Source organism: Pleurodeles waltl, chromosome 2_1 (assembly GCF_031143425.1).
Source record: "Pleurodeles waltl isolate 20211129_DDA chromosome 2_1, aPleWal1.hap1.20221129, whole genome shotgun sequence".
Classification (NCBI taxonomy): domain Eukaryota; kingdom Metazoa; phylum Chordata; class Amphibia; order Caudata; family Salamandridae; genus Pleurodeles; species Pleurodeles waltl.
Window position 1 is genome coordinate 388,214,715 of NC_090438.1, and position 18,125 is coordinate 388,232,839.

Below are 18,125 nucleotides of genomic sequence, written 5' to 3' on the forward strand. Positions count from 1 at the left end.
AATATAAATTGTAGATGGCCAAAAAGTGAATTACAAGGATGTTTTTCACCTCGGGGTTCTGAGTGGCACCATAAGTAATTTAAGCTTAGCTCCTGTTGTCTATTTGATTTCGCTCAGAACCCTCTGTAAAAAACACCCCATAAGTCACTCTTGCCTATCTATAATTCTATATGCATAGAAGGTATAATTTTCAATACCTCACATGAAGCATACTTCAAATAAAATAAAGAAGAAAACACTTGCTACTATTGTTAACTATTTTTCAGTATGCCCCCTATCATGCACATTCATAGTTTTGAGGTTCTGGCATTTCTGGCTTGAAACTATCCTTTTCAAATTATACCTGAGAAAAAGTCTTGCTGCTGTGAAACCAATGTTAACTGTTGACTAATAAGCTTTTTCAGTAAATATACTTTAAGGAAGTCTGTCATGTGTTGCAGGAGTATAATATTGATCCCTGTGATGCAGGGTGGCTAGGAGGTCCCACTGAAGGCATTACCTGTGAATCAGGCTGTTTGCACACATAAAAACAAAAAGTTTTGGTATGCACAAATGCTGTTTCCTGATTCGGTAATTTCTTTATGGAATCTCAAAATATGTTTGCAAGTTACAGTTAGGAAAGGGCATCCCTTCCTAATTGCGAGTTGCAATGAAATGTATGATTGTTTTGCAACTGTGAATGCGGGCACAAAACAATCACACATGTGAGTGCAAACATTTTTTAAGGGCAGTTTTTTTTTTTTTTAATACATCTCGTTTTCCTTTCAGGAAAATGGCCTACACTATAAAAAAAGATTGCTTTATTTAAAAACAATCACAAACATGGTGGTCTGCTGTCTCCATTAGGTCACCATCCCTGTAATTGTAGCCATTCACAGTGGGTCGCAAATTGTGACCTGCCTAATATATATTGATGAGGCAGGTCCCTTTATGACACACTGTAAATGGCTAACGGTGTTGAAGTACATTTGGTATTGTGACTCTCAATTTGTGAATCACAAAGATTTGCAAATTTCGAGTTGCAATACCAAATGATCATACATTTGGCCCATAGACACTTGAGTTGTGCAATTCTGCTATCGAGACATTTTCTACATAATTATGAGTTTATCACAGGTGCCACCTAACCAGCAACAACTAAATGTGTTTCTAGCTTAAATGGATCATAAGTTACCAAAACACACAGCACAGTTTTTGTGCATTAACTGCTTATGCCTTAGTTGCTGATTTCTGTCTTAGGAGCTTTAGATGGCACTACTGGGATGAAACCTTTGCCAACATAGTATAATTCTGTAATAAAATGACAAAAGTACATTCCTACTTCCACAAAAAGGGCCAACGTAAACCCCACAATTTGATTTTCCTTGGCACATAATGTTTCTCAACCTTCTGCACAACTTTGTTCTCTAATGGCACATAATTCCATTGTCCCTGCCTACTACACATCAGTTTACTGCCAAATACCTCAGGAAATATGCACTGCTGGGCTGCACAAAGTGCTGGGGTGGTGCAGTGGGGCACCGCAATGGTTTGGCAGCTGAGTTGAGCTGAGTTGAGGCATTGCTTCACATATGGATATGCATGGCAAGAATAAGCACATAGGCTCTCATTACGACCCTGGCGGTGGGTGATAAAGTGGCGGTAATACCGCCAACAGGCTTGCAGTAAGTACCACCAAAGTATGACCATAGCGGTGATAACTCCCATAGACAGCCAATGTACTACACCAACCGCCATGGCGCAAACAACAGCCACCACGGCGGTAGCAACCAACAGCGAGGCTGAAGACAAAGTACTGCCCACCATATTTTGACACAGGAAACCGCCACCTTTTCTGGGGCGGTAGCAATGCCAACAAAAGCCTGGCGGAAACAGAGCTCAGAAGTGAAAGGACTCACCATTGGAGACACAGGGAAGAACCAGGCCATCATGGAACCCGAACTGCATGTTTTCCTGATGATCTTCTACGTTATGCTCCACCTGCAACACAATCGCCAACGAAGACGACGACGGTGAGTACAGCCGCCTAGCACACAAGGGAGGGAGGGAGGGAAACAAGAGTGACACAAACATGCACCACACACACAGTGGACATACGCATACCATACACACAACCACTTGCACAAGAAAAACATTTTTTCTAAAAAAAACTGAATAATGCAAGGACAACAGGAATTGACTAACATGATTGTAATCAAATCAACATCAAAATTAATAATTTGTTTTGTCAATGAAACAGATATGTACACAAAGGGACACTGCCCAGTCCAATGTTCAGAGGACCTACATGGCTACAGGGCACAGTCTAAGGCCCAACTCGAATCCTGATTACATCCAGATAGAACACTGCAGGGCCATCAGTTTGCAAATAGTCAGGCACCACAGGGGGAGGGAGGGCACCCCAGCCAGATGCAGGAACAAGCCCACTGGTTCAGGAGGGGGCAACATGCCCATTGCTTTGTCTTAGGGAGTACAAGGCCACAGTGTCTGGAGTTGGTGTCTTTCCCACTGGTTCTGGAGGGAGCAACATGCCGATTGATATGTCCTGGGGAGTGCAAGGCCACAGTCTCTGGAGTGGGTGTCTTTCCCACTGGTTCTGGAGGGGGCAGCCCGCACAGTAGCCCTTGGAGGGTGGACTACGTGGCGTCTGCTGGAGGTTATGGCTGCATTGTGGTGGTAGTTGGAGGAGGCTCCTCGGCAGCCCCTGCACTCACTGATGGCTGCACATCCACAGCTGGTGGTGGGGGCCCCGTGACAGCTGGTGGTGGTGGCGATGTTAGCCTGACAGCTTCCGCTGGCATAGAGTGCCTCGTCTCCTTCTGTTCATGGGTCGGGGATCCCTTACCCTTCCTGCCAGGGGTGGATGGGCTCTTCCCCTCTCTGCCTGGTGGTGCAGGCTCCTTCCCCTTCTTCAAGGGTTGTGCAGGCTCCTTCCCCTTCCTCACAACTGGTGCAGGCTCCTTCCCCTTCCTCACAGCTGGTGCAGGCCCCTTCCCTTCCTCACAGCTGGTGCAAGACTCTTTCATCCCTGTTGGTGCTAGCTCCTTCCCCTTCAGTGTCGTAGGTCTGGTATCCTTGCACACCATGAGTAGGTGGTGCTACCACTGCCCCCGTGGACTGTTTTGCTGAATTGCTTGGCTGTATCCATATGTGCAGGATGGGGGGAGGGGCAGGGAAGAGGTCAAATTGGGAAAGGAAAAGTTTTTTAGGCACTGTGGGGCAGGAGGAGGGAGGAGTAATGGGAATGGAGGATGAGGGAGTGGTTGTTGGAGGTTTATGTCTGCTGGAGTTGGGTGCAGGTGCATGGGCTGTATGCTGATGTGAGGTGGACTGGGAAGTGGTAGTTGGAGAGAGGACGGTAGAAACAGGGACAATGGATGCCATCAGATAGGAGGCCAGAGCTTGAATCGATCTCTGTTGGGCTACCAAACCACCATGAATGCCCTTCAGCTATGCATTGCTTTGCTGCAACTGGGATGCCAACCCCTGGATGGCATTCAGAATGGTTGACTGCCCTACAGAGATGGATCTCAGGATGTCAATACCCTCCTCACTCAGGGCAGCAGGGCTCACTGGGGCAGGGCCTGAGGTGCCTGGGGTGAAGGAGATGCCCACACTCCTGGGTGAGCGGGCACGGGCAAGTTGCTGAGGGGCTAATGGGAGGGCGGTGCTGGTAAGGGGGTGGCGGATGTACCTGCAGCTGGGGTGGTCACAGAGGTGTCCGCCACCACCAGGGAGCTACCATCTGAGGAGGTATAAGAGTCTGTGTTGTCCCCGCCAGTCTCCTCCGTGGTGCTCCCCTCGCCCTCTGTCCCACTTGTTTCCTCGGCATCAGTGGACTCTGCCTCCAGGGTCCTGTGGGATACAGCTCCCTCTGTTGCCCGTGCCTCTGCTCCTCTGCCAGATGATGCTAATGCACACAAGGACAGGATGATAAAACAAGAAATGGGGGAGAGAGGCAAAGGATACACTGGGTCAATGACTGCACCAACACCACTGTTGGCGTACACAGCACCCTCAGACACAGGGAACAGGACTAAGCACTATGCATTGCACTACCAGTGAAATGGCTAGTCACCAAGGCATGAGGAGGAGCTCATACCGCCTACTGCAGCACACCTGGGACCCACGCAGCCCTGCCTAGAAGTAAATACTAACATGCTAGGTATTCTGTATTTGCCATGCAACCAATACCTTTCAGAAGACCTATGCTGTTATGTCTGGCCTGGACTTAGGGGCACCCACTAACACACAACCACCACCCGAATACCACCCCAACATCCATTAGTAGGAATGATTCCAACTGTACTCACCCCCTTGTGGCTTCTGTGATTCCCTCAAGCGCCCATCCAGCTCAGGGTACGCCACCGCCAGTATGCGGGCCATCAATGGGGTCAGGGTCCGACAGGCACCCCTTCATCATTGGGAGGCCATCCCCAACAGGGCCTCTGTGGTCTTCCATGCCCAGTATGTCAAGTCCTCCCACTGTTTCTGACAGTGGGTACTCCGCCTTCCATAGAGCCCCATGGTCATCACATCCTTGGCGATGGAATGCAATAATCCCTTCTTTTGATAGGCGCTGACCTGCAGAGGTAATACATACAAGAGAAGTCCATTAAACAAACAATCCAGCCTGTCACACACATGACCCACCATACCCAATCCCATCACCATTGGCACACACATAGGCCAGCTCACAACATGTACACTGCCAACAGACAATCACCCCACCCCCCACCCTTACATAATGCCTTCACACACTTCTCCATGCATTCATGCCACATGCCTTGTGCCCACAGTGTACTCACCTGTTGGTCTGGAGGCCCATACGGCAGTCCGTACTGGGGTAGGACCCCCATCCACCAGTCACTCCAACTCCTCCGAAGTGAAGGATGGGGCCTTTTCCCTAGTCACACGGGCCATGGTAGGTTACAGACACAGGTCACAGCAGTACATGCAGTGTAGGTCTTCTCCTGTGGAAGGTCAGGAAACAAGTGATGATTGAGGTAGAAAATTGCGGTCACGTCCGCGGCAGTGTATACCATCACCGCCGGCGTAGCTCCTCATTGGCCACTGTACCCCATGTGGCCCAATATTATCCACTGAGGAGTTGCATGATGGTTCACAACCGCCTACCGCCACGGCGCACAACGTCGGCGGAATTAGCTCACATTCACTTGTTCCTCCATACAGGACAGGCAATCGCGATTTCAGGGGGGTGAACATGACTATTGATAATTGCTGCGTCACAGGATAAATAGGCACATACTTTTAAATTTCACTGTCCCATAACATGATTGCACGATGTGGACTGCTGTTGTGGTATAGTTGTTCAAATTGTGACAGCCTACTCACTCTTGTATCACTTCCATACTTACCGCTGCAAATGAAAAGGAGATGGAGACATACCCCGTGTACAGACCCCTGGTGGACTTAGCTACATTGGAGGACTGGCACATTATACTCACCTATAGACTGGACAGGGCCACAATCACAGAGCTGTGTGCCCAGTTGGAGCCTGACCTGATCTCAGCTATCCGTCATCCCACTGGGATCCCCCCTCTTGTGCAGGTTCTATCGGTGCTCCATTTCCTGGCAACTGGCTCTTTCCAAGTGACAGTGGGCTTGGCAGCAGGAATGTCACGGCCAATGTTCTCAATCGTGCTGGCAAGAGTCTATTCTACCCTTGTAAAACACATATGCAGCTACATTGCTTTCCCCCAGGTGGAAGATTGGCCACTGTGAAGGCTGGATTTTATGCAATGGGACATATCCTCAATAATATTGGGGTGATTGGCAGTACACATATTGCGTCCCCTTCGGCAGAATGAACAGGTGTACAGGAATCGTAAGAGTTTCCACTCCATGAATGTGCAGATGGTGTGCCTGGTGGACCAGTGCATCTCCCACATCAATGCTAAATATCCAGGGTTGGTGCATGATGCCTTTGTCCTGGGGAATATCAGCATCCCAAATGTGATGGTCCAACTATAGAGGCACAGGGAGTGGCTTATGGGCGAGCTTTGGTCCCCACCCGGTGTATGTTGGTGTATGCCTCTGCTGTTATCCAAATAGGATAGTGTGTGGCTAAATGTTGTCCCTCAATACTTGTAGGTGACTCTGGATACCCAAACCTACTGTGGCTGCTGACCCCTGTGACGAATGCCAGGACAAGGGCTGAAGAACGTTATAATGATGCACATGGGTGAACCAGAAGGATAATTGAGAGGACTTTTGGCCTCCTGACAGTTGGATCCCTGTGCTACTCATCCGTGAAGGTCTGCCAGATAGTAGTGGCATGGTGCATGTTGCACAATCTGGACCTCAGACACAATGTACCTTTTCTGCAGGAGGAGATTGGAGATGCCCCTGTGGCAGCAGTGGACCCTGAGGAAAGTAGGGATGATGAGGCAGACAAGGAGGATGTGGACAACAGAACATTAGTGATCCGTCAGTACTTCCAATGACACACAGGTGAGACAGGGCAACTTCACATTTCTATAACTATTGTTTTATTCTGTGTGTCTTTAACATGCTGCCATTACCCACTTCTTTCCTCTACTTACTGTCACCTATGGAATATCATTTTACAGATGTTGGTGATAGGACAACTATATTGTGATGTGATCACAACAGCCAGCAACAGGTCATTCATTTTATGCTCTCGCTATGTACAGTTCATTTGCAATGGATGTATCTGTTTTAATCAATACAAATTTGCAATGCATGAAATACTAGTAGTCGAGTTTTGCCTAAGGGTGTTTATTGTAGTGCAAAGAAATAGAGGGGAAAGTGCAATGGAATGGGAACGTCCAGGGTATTGTTCCAGTCTGTTTGAAGCACAGGTGCAGTGTCCAAGGTGACATAGGAAGGGGAGCAATGGAAGTTCAAGGTGGACAAGGTGACAGAGTGGGACACAAGGGTGACAATCAGGAGAGTCTCATTTCCTGGCGGTGGTCTTGCCAATTGTCCCTGGCTTCTGTCTGGGTCGTAGGGAATGTTTGCGGGGTGGTTCACCTTCTGCAGGGGAAGGGATGCTGGTGGCCTGTGGGTCCTGTGGTGGGGCCTCCTGGCCACTAGCGGCAGCAGAAAGGGCAGGCTGTTCAGTTGACTGGCCAGTGGTAGGGGCCTGCTGTTGCCTCCCTCATGATGCTGGCCATGTCTGCCAGCACTCCTATGGAGATCAGGGTGGTGTTAATGACCTGCAAGTCCTCCCTGCTCTCCTGATACTGTTCCTCCTGCAGCCACCTGTTCTCCTGCACGTTGTCAAGGATCTGGCCTATCGTGTCCTGGGAATGTTGGTAGGCTCCCAGGATCTCGGAGAGTGCCTCCGGGAAGTTGGTTCCCTGGTCCTGTCCTCCCCCTGATACACAGCAGTCCTCCCAGTGTCCCTGTTGGCCTGTGCCTCTGTCCCCTCATCAGTGTGCCCCCTGCCCTTGACTCCAGGTCCATAATTGCCTTGTGGGCAAGGTGTGGCCTGGGTTTTCTCACAGGTAGGTACACTACCGATTGACGTGTCCTTGGGACAGAGGTGTAGGTAAGCTGGGTGGGTGCTGTGGTGTTGGTTCCTGATGGGGGAGGCTGTGTGGTGGTCTGTGAGTGGTTTTGGGAGACCGGCTGCCCAGAGGCCCCTTATGGACCAGGTAGGTCCTCCAGATCCTGAAGTCCAGAGTTACTGTCATAACTCGGGGAATCTTCTGTGGGGGACTGGATAGTAGTGGCACCTCCTCTCCGCTGACATTGGCTGGGGTACCTGTGGGGATGTAAATGATGTATTATGCTTCAAATGCATGACATTTGTATTTCCGTAGCTTCCCCTCTATGGTTGGTGTTGACCTGCCAGCTTTTGCATGGTGATGTATTGTGGTTATGTTAGTTCCCCTACGCTGTGCATGCTTTAGTGATGGATGTCCATGCAGGGTTGGGAGGTCTGTTCATGCATTGGTATTGCGCACAGGGCTTGGCATTGTGGTTAGTCATATGTGTAGGTGCAGTGTGTGGGATGGTGTGGAGTGATGGGAGTGGGGTTGAGGGGGTGTGATGGCATGCAGATATGGGGGGATGATAAGTGTTAAATGTTGACTTACCAGTGTGCAGTCCTCCGGCTACTCCAGAGAGTCCCTCAGGATGCAGTATTGCCAGTACCTGTGCCTCCCATGCTGTGAGCTGTGGGGGAGGAGGTGAGGGTCAACCGCCAGTCCTCTGTATGGTGAGCTGGTGCCTTGCTGCTATGGATCGTACCTTCCCGGTAGGTGGTTCCACCTCTTCCTGATGTCGTCCCTTGTCCTTGGGTGCTGTCCCACAATGTTGACCCTGTCCACGATTATCCACCATAGCTCCATCTTCCTTACTATAGATATCTGCTGTATCTGTGCTCCAAAGAGCTGCGGCTCTACCCTGACAATTTCCTCCACCATGACCCTTAATTCCTCTTCAGTGAAGCGGGGGTGCCTTTATGGTGCCATGAGTGTTGTGTGATGTGTGTTGGGGAGGGTGTGTTGGGTAATGTGGTGGGGTGTGTGATGTGAAGTGCGTGAGGGGTGTATGGGTGTATGTGGTGGTGTGTGTGTCTAGTTGTCTCTGTGGTCTTCTTCTCAGTCTCCTGGCAGTAACGGTTGTTTGTAGAGGGTTGTGGGTATTGTGGGTGTGTGCTTCATAGTGCTGTGTGTATGGTTGTCAGGTGTGTATTTTTTGTAGCCAATGTAGTGTTGTTTTGCATGTGGGTGTCCATTCTGAATGCGGCTGTATGTACGCTCAATGGTTTACCGCCATTTGAATGTCCGCTGTGGTGATTCGTGGATCATAATGTGATGGGCGTTGTTTTGTTTGCATAACGGTATGGGTTTTGGTACCACCACTTTTGCACTGACCTTTGGTCTGGCAGATTTGTGCATGTGGCTGAATTCTGTCAGATTGGGGTGTGTGTGTCATAATATGGTGATCGGATATCCTCCACCGCGGTGGTTAGTTGGCGGCTGTCAGGGTGGCGGTATGCGGGATTTGCTGTCAGTGTCATAAAAGGGCCATAATCTTAAGTGAAATTAGAAATCCTATGCTGTTGACTGTCTTTTGCAGTACTGAGGATTTCCAGACTTTGTAATTCCAGATGTGTTAGTGATTTCCACAGATGCACTGTCTGTGGTGATTAGTCGATCATTTAAGTCCTCATTACAACCCTGGCGGTCGGTGTTAAAGTGGTGGTAATACCGCCAACAGGCCGGCAAAAAACAAATGGGATCACAACCATGGCGGAAACCGCCAACATAGACAGCCTCTTTAACACTCTGACCGCCACAGCAGTAGCAACAAACACCACAGCGGTCACCACCAACAGACAGGTGGAAGACAATGTACCGCCCATAGTATTACAAAGCACAAATCCGCCAGCTTTTCTGGGGCGGTATTCACGCCATCAAAAGCACGGCAGAAACTGAACAACGAAGGGGAACCACTCACCTCTCGACACTCCCCGAAGAACCAGGACTCCATGGAGCCCGAATTGCAGATCCTACCCATGTTTCTGCATCTACTAATACACCAAGAAATAGAAAGAAGGTGGCGGGGTGATGACGGTGAGTACTGCACCTAGCACACAGGGGAGGGGAGGAGGGAAAAGAGAGTGACAAACACACGCGGCACGCAACACCCCCACCCCACACCCAACCCTCCAACAACATACACACACACACACACACACATATCCAACAATATCACAGATACACCCCGTCACCCCTTGGAAGAACGCAAGGATAAAAGTAAATTAGTATAACTAGTGTTATATTGGAACAATCAGATATATCAAGAGACACAAGACCGCACACTGTCCCTTGTAAATGTCCGTGGACCAGTGGTCCCAAAAAGCATGGGCGAAGCCCACACATGACACCTTCCTCAACATCAGGTCGAAAAAAAAACAGGCACCTCAGGGGGAAGGGGGTGTCACCTCAGCCGGAAAATGGTACGACGCCATTGCTCCTCGAGGGGGCTCCATGCCCACTGCCTGGTCCTGGGGAGTGCAAAGCCACAGTCTCTCAAGTGGGTGGGTTGCCCACTGCCTGGTCCTGGGGAGTGCAAAGCCAGAGTCTCTCAAGTGGGTGGCTTGCCCACTGCCTGGCCCTGGGGAGTGCAAAGCCACAGTCTCTCAAGTGGGTGACATGTTCCACTGGTTCTGGAGGGGGATTTGTGCCCAGAGTGCTTCATCATGCCAAGGACTGGGTTAGTAGATGCATTTCTCCACTGGTTCTGGAGGGGGCTTTGTGCCCAGAGTGCTTCGTCCTGCCAAGGATAGGGGGAGTGGATGCATTTCTCCACTGGTTCTGGAGGGTGCTTTGTGCCCAGTGATGCTGCACCTGGGGTGTGGCAGTTGACATCCTCTCACCTGGGTGTCTGAGCCACGCGATGTAACTGGAACAGGTAGTATGATACTCCATGGAGGCAGAGTCACACTCCATCCTGCGGTGACTTAGGCTGCCAATTGCTGGTCATGCCAGTGCTGGAGGTGGTGCCTCAAGTGGTGTGTCCAGGGTCCAGGATGTCACTTGCAGACTTGGATGGCTGCCCACTTGTGATGCTGCTGACGTCCGACAGAGGTGTATCGGCTGGGCAGGTGGCAGTGCAGATGGTGGTGGAGGGAGACACTATACCGTCTCCGGCAGCCTCGGATGGCTGATCCTTGAGGAGGATGCTGCAGCCTGACGTTGTGGCAGCGGCGGTGCACGTGGCGGTGCAGGTGGCAGTTGGAGCGGCGCTGGTGACTGGTTCAGGTCGCTGCCATCCCTGATGATATGGTGGTCACCAGTCCCTCACCAGGAGGCATCGTGCCCTGAGATGACTTGCCCTTTGGCTTGTGGCCCTTGCCCACCTTGGTAGTCGCTGCAGGGACCTTGGCACTGTCCACTCTGTGTTTGGGTGAGGCCTTGCGTAGTGGGAGGGGTGATTGCATGTGAGCGATGTGTTGTGATGGGCGTGCTGGTGATGGAGGCAGTGGCTGATGATCTTGTGCATGCAGGTGTGAGTAGAGACGAGACTGGGAGGGAGGTGGAGGATGTGGTGGAGGGGGACACAGTGGAGGAAGTGGATGGTGGTATGTGTGCATGGGTATGGTGCTTGTGTGAGTGCCTGTGGGATGTGTGGTGCTTCTGTTTTCCAGAGCCACTTTTGTGTGTTGATGTGTATGCATGCTGGTCTGATGGTGTGCTTGGGATAGGCTGCGGTAGAGGGGATTGGGTCTGGGTAGTGGAAGTTGGAGGGGGAGGCTGGAGACAGGGTCAATGGCTGCCATCAGTGCTGAGGCCAGAGCCTGAAATGCTCTCTGTTGGGCCACCATGCCAGAAGGAATGCCATCCAGATATGCATTTGTTTGCTGCAAATGCCTCTCGACACCCTGGATGGTAATCAGAATAGTTGACTGCCCAATAGTGAGGGATCTCAGGAGGTCAATAGCCTCCTCACTGAGGGCAGCAGGGCTGACTGGGGAGGGCCTCAGGTGCCTGGGGCAAAAGAGATGCCACCCTCCTGGGTGGGTGGGCACAGGAAACACACTGAGGGGCTGCTGGGAGGGCGGTGCTGGATGGGGGGTGGCGGCAGTACCTGTTGTTGGGGTGGGCACAGAGGTGTCCACCATCGCCAGGCAGCTTCCATCAGAGGAGGAGTCAATGTCGCTGGTATCCCCTCCTGTCCCCATCGTGAAGCTCCCCTCGCCCTCTGTCCCACTGGTGCCTTCCCCCTCCATGGGTTCACCTTCCTGGGCCATGTGGGATGCATCTCCCTTCGTCCCTATGGCCTCTGCTCCTCCGCCAGATGATGCTAATGCACATGAGGACAGGGTGACAAAACAAGAAGGGGGGACTGACAGAGGACACACATGATCAATGCCAGCAACACACACTGAGTTGCCCTATGCACTAGGCCATGCACTACCAGTTACTAAGAAAGCCACCAGCCCATGGGGTACAATGCCTAACGTCATTAGCTCCACACCTGAAACCCACAGGACCCTGCCCAGTAGTAGATGCCCACTAACACAATTAGGGTTGGAGGGCTTCCAAGCCTGCCCAACAAGGGACTTACAATGCCATGTTTGCCCTGGCCTAGGGCCAGCCACAGCCCACACCCCACATCCCAGATACTTCCTACACTGCGCAGAGTCAGCTTTATGACACTGTACTCACCCCCTTGTGGCTGCTGTGATGCCCTCAAGCGCCCATCCAATTCCAGATAGGCCACTACCAGGATGCGGAACATCAGGGGGGTCATGGTGCGATGGGCATCCCTTCCAAGTGGGGAGGCCAGCCCCAGGTGGGTCTCTGCCGTCTTTTTGCTCCAGCGTGCAGGTCATCCCTTCTCTTGTGGCAGTGGGTGCTCCGTCCATGATAGACCCCCAGGGTCCGCACTTCCTTGGCGATGGCTTGCCAAATATCCTTCTTCTGGTGGGTGCTGACCTAGAGGGAAGGTAGAGGAGGAAAGGAAATTACTCACCCGTCCAGACCGTCAGACTCATTGCCCACCAGTTCCCAACCATGCCCTGACGCACATACACTGACCATCCTCACATGCAGTCCTCAGCCCCCCCAACATGTGGCTTCCATCCACACCACTCCAAACAGGCATTGCCCACGCATCATGCTCACAGTGTACTCACCTGTTTGTCTGGAGGACCGTAGAGTGAAGTATACTGGGGGAGGACACCATCCACCAGTTTGTCCAACTCCTCTGCAGTGAAGACAGGGGCGCTTTCCCCAGACACTGTAGCCATTGTTACTTCCAGACTCAGGTCACAGCAGCATTCGCAGTATAGGTCCTCTCCTGTTGAAGGTCAGGTATCAAGTGAGTGAACAGATAGAAAATGGTGGTCACGTCATCGCCGGCATACATGGCCATTGGCTCCTGGAACCCTTAGGGCCCAATGATAACCAATGCTGAGTTACGCGGCGGCCTTCGACCACCTACTACGACGCAGCACAACGCCAGCTCAGTTACCTCATTTCCCCTTGTCCCTCGTCACAAGTCAGGCAGCTGCCATTTCAGGGGGCACATGGCATGGCACCTATCTGCGTCACAGCACATTTTGGCACGTATACGGACTAATTACATCACACACTGATTTACTAACATTACTGCAGACACACTTGTGCAACCTATGTTGTAAATGACCCTCTCCTCACCGTTCTCCTCCATAGGCTACAACCGCTGGGGCAGATGATGAGATGGCGGCATCCTCCGGTGTACAGACCCCTGGTGGACCTGTCGACAATGGAAGTGCAGGTCCTGTCAGTGCTCCATTTCCTGGCAAGTGGCTCCTTTCAAACAACAGTGGCCATGGCATCAGGGATGTCTCAGCCAATGTTTTCTAACATGTTGACCAGAGTGTTGTCTGCCCTGCTGAAACACATGTGCAGCTACATCGTGTTCCCCCAGGTGGAGGATTTGCCCACAGTGAAGGCTGAATTTTATGCACTGGGACATATCCCCAACATCATTGGTGCTATTGATGGCACACATGTGGCTTTTGTGTCCCCCACAGAAATTAACAAGTGTACAGAAATAGAAAAAGCTACCATTCGATGAATGTGCAAAGGGTGTATTTGGCGGACCAGTACATCTCCCATGTGAATACCAAGTATCCTGGCTCTGTGCATGACGCCTACATTTTGAGGAATAGCAGTCTCCCTTATGTGATGGCTCAACTCCAGAGGCACCGGGTGTGGCTAATAGGTGAGCCCATGGTCCCCACCCAGTTGATGTTGGTATATGGGTGTGGGGTTGTCCCTAAGGGTTAATGTGTGTCTAACAGCTATCCCTCGACATTTGCAGGTGACTCTGGTTACCCCAACCTCTCATGGCTACTGACCCCAGTGAGGAATGCCAGGACAAGGGCAGAGGATCGCTACAATGAAGCACATGGGTGAACTAGGCGTATTATTGAGAGGACGTTCGGCCTCCTGAAGGCCAGATTCTGGTACCTCCATCTAACAGGTGGCTCCCTATACTACTCACCGAAGAAGGTGTGCCAGATAATCGTGGCATGCTGCATGTTGTACTACCTGGCATTGAGATGCCAGGTGCCTTTTCTGCAGGAGGATGAGAATGGTGATGGCCTTGTGGCAGTGGTAGAGCCTGTAGACAGTGAGGAAGAGGAGGCAGAGGAATAAAATATTCACAACAGAACAAACATCATCATGCAGTACTTCCAGTGACACACAGGTAAGAGACTGTAACTCCTCCTCACATTTCAGAATACTGTAAGACATTGTACAAGTCAGCCTCTTAACCTCTGTCTAAGAAGGGTGACAATCAGGAGAGTCTTATTTCCTGGTGGGGGTCTTGGCAATGTTCTCTGTCTTCTGCCTGGTTCACAGGGACCGTTTGCGGGGTGGTTCTCCTTCTGCAGGGGGTGGGGTGCTGGTGGTCTGTTGGTCCTGTGGCGGGGCCTCCTGTCCACTAGCACCGGAGGAGGTGGAAGGCTGTACCTCGATTGGATAGTGTCAGGGGCCCTTTGTTAGGCCACTGCCTCCCTCATGGTCTTGCCTATGTCAGCCAGCACCCCTGCTATGGTGACCAGGATGGTGTATATGTTGGATATGTTGGTGAGGTCCACCCTGATCCCCATGTACTGTCCCTCCTGCAGCAGCTGGGTCTCCTGAAACTTGGCCAGCACAGTGCCCATGGTCTCCTGGGAATGGTGGTATGCTCCCATGATGTTGGTCAGTGCCTTGTGGAGGGTTGCTTCCCTGGGCCTGTCCTCCCCCTGTCGCACAGCAGTCCTCTCAGTTTCCCTGTTGTCCTGTGCCTCTGTCCCCTGAACCGTGTGCCCACTGCCACTGACCCCAGGTCCCTGATTGTCCTGTGTTTGTGGGGTGGCCTGGGGTCCCTGTAGTGGTGGACACACTGTTGATTGACGTGTCCTGGGGACAGTGGCATGGGCCCGCTGGGTGGGTGCTGTGCTGGTGTTTTCTGAGGGGGGAGGTTCTGTGGTGGTTTGTGACTGTGGCAGGGTAACTGACTGTCTAGAGGTCCCAGATGGGCCAGGCTGGTCATCGTGTTCCAGGTGTGCAGAGCTGCTGTCATCACTGTGGGCCTCTTCTGTGGGGGGACTGGATATGGCTGGCACCTCCTGTCCGGTGACGTTGGGCAGGGGTCCTGGTGGGATGTAAATGCATTGTTATTGTATCTGTGTGTGCCATCTTGTGCAATGGGTGTGCTTCCCTGTATTAATGTGCTTGCACTATCGCCTTGGGCTTTGTGTGAGTGCCGATTTTGTGGGCTGAGTGGGTATTGGGCATGCTGTGGTGATGGGTGTCCATGCAGGTCTGTGATGGGTATCCATGCATTGGGGGTGCATGCAGGGCTGGGTATTGGGATGGGTGGGTTGTGTTAGTGGGGTATATGTGAGTTGGTGGAGTGATGGGGTGGGTGTAGGAGTATGTGATGGCATGCAGGTAGGGGGGTTAAAGTAGTAAAGATTTGACTTACCAGAGTCCAGTCCTCCTGCTCCTCCTGTGAGGCCCTCAGGATGCATGATCACCAAGACTTGCTCCTCTCATGTTGTTAGTTGTGGGGGAGGAGGTGGGGGTGCACCGCCAGTCCTCTGTATGGCTACCTGGTGTCTTGATACCACGGAACGTACCTTCACCCGTAGGTCATTCCACCTCTTCCTGATGTCATCCCTTGTTCTTGGATGCTGTCCCACTGCATTGACACTCTCCACTATTCTCCGCCATAGCTCCATCTTCCTTGCAATGGAGGTCTGCTGCACCTCTGTTCCGAATAGCTGTGGCTCTACCCGGATGATTTCCTCCACCATGACCCTGAGCCCCTCCTCTGAAAACCTGCGGTGTCTATGAGGTGCCATGATGTGGTGTGAGTGATGTGTGAGGTGATGTGTGATGTGATGTGTGGGTTGATGGGTTGGGGTGAGTGCTTTGAGGTGCGTGGATGGTGAATGTGTGATGGTGTTCTGTGCCTCTGGATGATGGTGTGGTCTTTGCTTTTCTCTCTCTCTGCTTCTTCAGAATTGTTTGCTTTAAGGGGTTGTGGGTAATGTAAGTGTGTGTTCTATAGTGGTGTGAGTGTGTGGGTGTGGTCTGTGTATGTGTGTCAGGTGTGTGTATTTTGAATTGGACAATGTGGTTGTGTTTTGTAAGTGTATGGGTATTTTTAGCGCGGTGGTGTGTACCGCCAATGGTTTACCGCGGTTGAAAGACCGCCGCGTTGATTTGTGGGTCGTGATACTGTGGGCGTATTCCTGTTGGCGTGACGGTGTGGGTTTTGATATCGCCAGTTTGTCACTGACCTTTGATATGGCGGACTTGTGTGGGTGTCTGTATAGTGGCGGACTTCTCAGTGTGGGTCATAATACCCGTTGTGGATTTTCGCTATGGTCACGGTATGTTGGCGGCCGTCGGCACGGCGGTAAGCAGGGTTTACCGTCAGGGTTGTGATGAGGGCCTTAGTGTGTTAGTGATTACTGCTTTGCTTGTGTCACCCCCTTGGGTCTATTGCCTGCTGCACATTTGTGATTATGTTTGTAGGTGTTTTCATACCTAGCTGGTCTCTGTTGTTATTTGTACTATGGGAACTGCTAAGGCCTCCAGTTCTTTCATGTTTTATTAAGAGTTTCCTTCTTTCTCTGTTGGAGGAATTATTATACAGTGCTCGGTGTTGTCTGTCTACTGATTATGCTTTCATGCAGGTGAATGCTTTAAAACTCCATGTGATTGGTATGTTGTTTCAACTATAAGCACAATAGCCTTTGAAAGATTGCTTCACTGTAGGTATTCATGATGATCATATGGGAGTGCTGTTATGCTGCAGAGGAGGGACCTAATAAGCTGGGTGGCCTAATCATAAGAAAGCAGGCAAAGCCTTTACATTTTATAGCTTTGCTTAGGGCTTTTGTGTTTACAAATCCACAACTTCTGTAAAAAATACATTTAAAAAATGTGCTATTGATTGCATTCAATAGAGTTTTGGATTGTATCCCCCCTTGACTTTTCTGTCTCCCAGGGAAGAAGGCCAAAGGATTCTTCTTGGGAAGCTTGTAGAGTAGAATTCAGATTAGATCTTGCATCAATCCTTCCAGTCTGTGACTCCTTGGGCTCTCATTAGATTATGGTCACTTGACTATTAGTTATTTCCCACCTATCTAAAGAGGTTCATTTAGGCATCCAGGCTATGATTCCAGATAAAGTATGGCAGGTTAAGGTGTTGCCTGTTTGGGACTGTTAGGAGCCTTCAACCAGAAACACTAGTTCTCCCTTTAGCCAATTCTGGTAACCTATATCACTGGAATACCTCCCACAAAACCACTTTAGCAGGATAGATACACCAAGTTACAACATCTCACTCTACTTGATTGAATACCTGTTCGTGGCTTCCGTACTTAGCTTCCTGTGTGGAATAGCTCCTCTTGGGTACATCCCTTAGCTATCTGGGTAGAAGCTAGTTAGCACCTACATAGAAAAATTGCTCAAGGCCATGGCCCTTACACTACTTAGTCCATAACATTTCTGTTCACCAGACTCAAAATCAGCTGCTGATATTTCTTCACTCATACAACATACTGTACCAAGATACTATCTTAGTTCCATAATGCCACATAACCTAATTATATCCACTCATCATTTAACCATTCATACATGCTCAGGTCTATCAAACTAATATCACAGCTTACATCACCCCTACTACCTTCAACAGTTGTTCCTTACTTATCCCAACCATCCTATCTGAGCGCTCCAACCCTTATCTCCTCAAACTACCTTGTTAATAGCAATACTTTGTGCCTTCCTCAATGCACTCATTGTACTTGCAGCCATCTCCCCTCACTCTTCTTCATTTTCTTACTGCTGCTCTCATAATTAATGGCCCAGCTCAGCTCACTTCCCTGACCCTATTTGGGCTAATACCTCTACATTCACCTATTTCTCCTTCTCCATCCCACTTTCTGAGCGACTTAACCTAACCCCCCCTACTCTTCACCATCATGGTTTTTGAACCGCACATCACAGCTGTTAGTCCGCTACACTTCCCTTTCAACATATCCTGTTCCCTGCCTGTATTGCAACCCCACTGCTCCCACAGACATCTACATTCTAACCTCACAAGCTATGTAAAGTCCAACAAGCAAC